Source organism: Arachis ipaensis, chromosome B10 (genome assembly GCF_059453495.1).
Source record: "Arachis ipaensis isolate K30076 ecotype BB chromosome B10, ASM5945349v1, whole genome shotgun sequence".
In the NCBI taxonomy this organism is placed as follows: domain Eukaryota; kingdom Viridiplantae; phylum Streptophyta; class Magnoliopsida; order Fabales; family Fabaceae; genus Arachis; species Arachis ipaensis.
Window position 1 is genome coordinate 92,317,706 of NC_142435.1, and position 5,647 is coordinate 92,323,352.

The 5,647-nt window shown below is 40.8% G+C and overlaps 1 non-coding gene across 1 annotated transcript; it reads left to right on the plus strand.

Annotated features, from left to right (window-relative positions):
- Positions 1-1,884: 1,884 nt before the first annotated feature.
- Positions 1,885-1,988, plus strand: LOC148580870 (small nucleolar RNA R71). The gene has a single exon (XR_015895752.1). It is a non-coding gene; the product is annotated as a small nucleolar RNA R71 (small nucleolar RNA).
- Positions 1,989-5,647: the final 3,659 nt, after the last annotated feature.

The window sequence follows — 5,647 nt, forward strand, 5'->3', positions numbered from 1 at the left end:
TCATCACTACCCAAGTATGCATACTTGAGATTAGGGGGCAATGCTTTGAGCTCAGGTTTTGGTGCTTCCTTCTCTTCTTTCACTATCTCTGGCATGTTTGGCATGGTTGTTTCAGCAGCCTTGATGTCACTAACTTCTATGTCCTTGGTGAACTCCTCCTCTGCCACTTCCTTTGTTGTTTCCTCAAAGGTTTCTTGTATTGCAATGTCCACTACATCCACCCTCATGCATTCCCTTAGTGATTCTGATGGATAGCTCATTGCCTTGAATACATTAAACACCAATTTCTCATCATGTAGTCTAAGAGTGAGTTCACCCTTTTGTACATCTATGATGGCTCCAGCAGTAGCCAGGAAGGGTCTTCCCAGAATTATTGAAGCTTTGGCTTCTTCCTCCATATCTAACACCACAAAATCAGCAGGAAATATAAAATCTCCCACTTTCACCAACAAATCCTCAACTATCCCATGAGGGAATTTAAAAGTTCGATCTGCCAATTGGAGGGCCATTCTTGTTGGTTTGGCTTCCTCAATCTTCATTCTTCTCATCATTGTTAGAGACATCAAATTGATGCTGGCCCCTAAGTCACACAAGGCCTTCTCCACCATGACTTCTCCTATGATGCAGGGGATTTGGAAACTGCCTGGGTCCTTCAATTTCTGAGGCAATTTGTGCTGAATGATGGCACTGCATTCTTCAGTTAACAACACAGTTTCCTCATTTCTCCAGCTTCTCTTCTTGGTCATTAATTCTTTTAAGAATTTTGCATAGAGTGGCATTTGCTCTATTGCCTCAGCAAACGGAATGTTGATTTGGAGCTTCTTGAAAATCTCCAAGAACCTGGAGAATTGACCATCCTTTTCACTTTTCATCAAACGTTGAGGATATGGTGCTTTAGGTGTATAAGGCTTCAGGACCTCTTTTTCTTTTTCTTTTGTTGCGGACGGTGTAAAAGATTGTCCTTGTTCCTTGTCTCTCACATGTTCCCTTGCTTCATCCTCTGTGGTTTCCTTTGAGATCTCCTTTAGATTCTTTCCACTTCTGAGGGTTATGGCCTTACATTCTTCCCTTGCAATAGCCTTGGCAGCATGAGAAACGCTTGTCCTAGGAGTTTGCTTAGACAAATACAAAATTTGATTTTCTAGCTTCTGGATGGCAGCTCCTTGGTTTTGCAGGTTAGAATTTACTTCTTCCTTAAAAGCTTTCAATTCGGTTATGTCTTGACTCATGGTTGCAAGCATTCCTTCTATCCTATTTAATTGATCTTGAAATTGTTGGTTCGGGTTAGGTTGGGTAGGTTGATTATTTTGGCCATGATACGGTGGTTGGGAGTAAGTGTTTTGTGTGGCTTGGTATGATCTTTGGTTGGAGTTTTGGTATGTGGAATTGTTATGTTGGTTGTGGTTGTAAGGCTTGTGGTTTTGTGGTTGGGTTTGTTGGTTCCCCCACCCAAAGTTTGGGTGATTTTTCCATCCTGGGTTGTAAGTGTTGGAATGTGGATCATATGATTGCCTTTGTTGGTTTCCCACATAGTTGGCCTCTTCCCAATCACCTCCTTCAATGCTTACTTCCTCTTGATCTTGTGTGTGTATTGCAGCTACTTGCTTTGTTTCTAATTGCCTGGTAAGCTCTGCTAGTTGCTTGGCAAACACCTTGTTTTGGGCTAGAATTGTATCAACATGGTTCAGCTCCATGACTCCCTTAGTGTTGTGCCTCTCTGATGCATAGTAGTACTCATTCTCAGCCACTGTCTCAATTACTTCAATGGCTTCTTCCACAGTCTTTTTCCTGTTCAATGAACCTCCTGATGAATGGTCTACAGCCTTCCTTGATTCATAAGAGAGTCCATCATAGAAAATATGCAATTGCACCCAATCATGGAACATGTCTGGTGGGCATTTCCTTGTCAAATCCTTGAATCTCTCCCATGCCTCGTAGAGAGTTTCACCATCTTGTTGTCTAAAAGTCTGAACCTCAGATCGAAGCCTATTGACCTTTTGTGGGGGGTAGAAACGTGCCAGAAACTTGCTTTCCACCTCATCCCATGTTGTTAGACTCCCCCTTAGGAATGATTCCAGCCACTTAGCTGCTTTGTCCCTAAGTGAAAATAGGAACAAAAGCAGTTTATAGGCATCTTCCTGGACTCCATTGGACTTCACAGTGTCACAAATTCTCAGGAATTTTGTGAGATGTTGGTTGGGACCTTCATTAGCACTCCTACCAAATGAACAATGATTCTCCACAAGTGATATTAGCTGTGGTTTGAGTTCAAAATTGTTGGCCTGAATGGGTGGTTTCTGAATGCTGCTACCACAATTCCCAGAGGTTGGGTTTATGTATGAACTAAGAACCCTCCTCTCAGGAATGGCATTGTTTCCATCAGCTCTCTCATGGTTGTGAACTTCTCTATCCATGTTGAGATCTAAAGCTTCCTCAAAATTGTCCTCAGATTCTCCTTCAGATTCCTCTTCTCCCAGTACTCTCTTCCCTCTTGCTTCCCTTCTCAGTCTATGAAGGGTCCTCTCTGGTTCGGTATATGGAGGAGTTGATGTCTCTCCTCTCCTACCTGTCATACAAAAACACAACACAGGCAACAAACAAGTGAAATACTCTTGGTTAATGGAAGAGTATGGTTAGAGCAATTGAGGAATTAATTCAAACAGTTAGTGAGTCAGTGAGTTAGTTGCTTGAATTTAAAGGCATAAAGAAAGAAAGCATGTAACAGAGTGCAGAAATTGAAATTCAACAAGTAACGTGTACTGAATTAATCAAAACAAAAAAATGCTCAATCTAGTTAACTTCCAATTTGAGAATTGTCAATCGAAAACCAATCCCCGGCAACGGCGCCATAAACTTGATGCGCATAAACTAGTTATGCTACGATTTAGGAAATTGCACGATCGGCAAAATTCCTTCCGGCAAGTGCACCGGTTATCGTCAAGTAAAAACTCACAATAGAGTGAGGTCGAATCCCACAAGGATTGGTTGAGTGAGCAATTCGGAGTAGAAGTGTGTTCTAGTTGAGCGGAATCAAGATTTAGATGAGAATTGCGGAATGTAAAATTGGCGGGAAAAGTAAATGACAAGAAATTGAAATGGCGGAATCTTAAATTGCATGAATTAAAGAGCAGAAGCTAAATTGCTGAAATTAAAAGGGAATGGGGGTGATTGCATGAATTGAGTTGCAGAATGTAAAGAGAAAGTGGAAATCAGAAATGGGGAATTCATTGGGTATAGGAGATATTGAGATCTCCGAATCAAAACATGTTTATCTCTTCCTCAACCAATGCGTTCATTGAATTTTGCTTGGCAATCTTATATGATTGGATCCCAATCCCTTGGCTCACCAATTCTCTCTAAAAACAAACAAATTCCCAATCCCTTGGTTTAAATGTTCATAAGAAGAGATGATGCTCGATCACTGATTATACCACACAGTTTCATGAACCACAATTTGGTAGGATTACATGTCACAATATCCATCCAAACCCCAATCCAATTCACTGTGAGAAAGCTTCTCTAGCATGAATCCTCCATTCCTTTCCCAAGGTTCCGAAGGATTCCAATTATGGGTAGTTTCTTTCACAAGACAACTACCCAATGGAATTAGATCGAGAAGCTTTCTAACAAAATTCAAGAGAAAAGATTGAAGAAGAAGATAAACTATTATTGATTCATTGAATTACAATAGAGCTCCCTAACCCAATGAAAGGGGTTTAGTGAGTCATAGCTCTGAATTCAACTACAAAGATATGAAAACTAGCCTAATGAAAGAGTAAAAGTCCCTTCCTAACTTAAATTCTATCCTATTTATACACTTTCTATATTGAGCTTCTGTTGTGTTTCTTGGGCTTTGAGGCCTCTCCCTGCTTTCCTTTTGCCTTGGGTTTATGATCCATAATCTTGATGAGGCTGTTGATCCAAATTCTGTAACATTCATTGAGCCAACTTAGTGATAATCAAATAATGACACATGACTCAATAAATTGAAATTTCAGACTCATCAATCCTTCAGGCCCAATCCCATAAACCATGATATTCAATTGGGTTTCATACCAGAGTAAGTTTAAGTTAATGTTTGTGCTCAAATACTAACTTAAACCGCAATATTTTTGGCCCAGAAACCCTTTTCCAAGAGTGGCGTTTAAGTTGCAGTTTAAGCTTAAACTGCAGCTTAAACGCCAGACACTTCCAGTGATGCCTTTTGTGGAAGCACGTTTAAGCTTCAGTTTAAGGTTAAACTGAAGCTTAAACGTGGAAATGGAATAAGGCAGCCCTGGAGGGTAATATAGTCGAACACGTTTAAGCTTCAGTTTAAGGTTAAACTGAAGCTTAAACGTGGAGATAGAAAAGGCAGCCCTGGAGGTCGAACACGTTTAAGCTCCAGTTTAAGGTTAAACTGGAGCTTAAACATGGAAATGGAAGAAGGCATCCTGGAGGTCGAACACGTTTAAGCTCCAGTTTAAGGTTAAACTGGAGCTTAAACGTGGAAGCTGAGAAAGGTAGCCCTGGAGGTCGAACACGTTTAAGCTCCAGTTTAAGGTTAAACTGGAGCTTAAACGTGGAAGCTTAGAAAGGTAGCCCTGGAGGTGTCGAACACGTTTAAGCTCCAGTTTAAGGTTAAACTGGAGCTTAAACGTGGAAGCTGAGAAAGGTAGCCCTGGAGGTCGAACACGTTTAAGCTCCAGTTTAAGGTTAAACTGGAGCTTAAACGTGGAAGCTTAGAAAGGTAGCCCTGGAGGTGTCGAACACGTTTAAGCTCCAGTTTAAGGTTAAACTGGAGCTTAAACGTGGAAATGGAGAAAGCAACCCTGGAGGAGAAACTTGGTCGAACACGTTTAAGCTCCAGTTTAAAGTCAAACTGGAGCTTAAACGTGGAAATGGCTCCCTGGTGCTTTTCCCCTTTCTGGCGTTTAACCTCCAGTTTAAGGTTAAACTGGAGGTTAAACGTGGAACTGCCCCCCTTGGTGTCCTTCTCACTTCTGGCGTTTAACCTCCAGTTTAAGGTTAAACTGGAGGTTAAACGTGGAAATGCTTCTTTGGTGAGACTTTCATTCTGGCGTTTAACCTCCAGTTTAAGGTTAAACTGGAGGTTAAACTTCAATTCCAGCATTTCTTAGCCTTCCTGATTCTGGCGTTTAAGCTCCAGTTTAGGCTTAAACTGGAACTTAAACTCCACATGTGATATTCAAGCTTCCTTTATTGATTTTGTTGCTTCCTTGCTTAGCCTCTTCTTCCCTGAAATCATCCAAACAATTGCATCAAAGTCTTGCAAAATTTCATGAGAAATCTTCCATTCATAGCATTCAAGTAATATAACTAAAACTCATGGATTTTGCATTAAAATCATACTGTTTGGATGGTTCATTGCTTTGTTATTCATTTAACCATTCTTGGTTACTTTAAGCTCAAGAAAATGCATAAAACAACTAAAACTAACAGAAAAATGCTAGTGAAACTAGCCTAAGATGCCTTGGCATCATTTGGCATTATCCTCCAATAGGATTTTGTGCATGCATCTAGCTGGGCTTATGCCCTTAAGGTCACCTATGGACCACCCAAGAGCTGTCTTGTGTGTCCTTAGCACTTGAATAAGTGCTTCCTCTTCCTGTGAATTTAAAGCAGAGCTTATGATCACTGGAAAAGT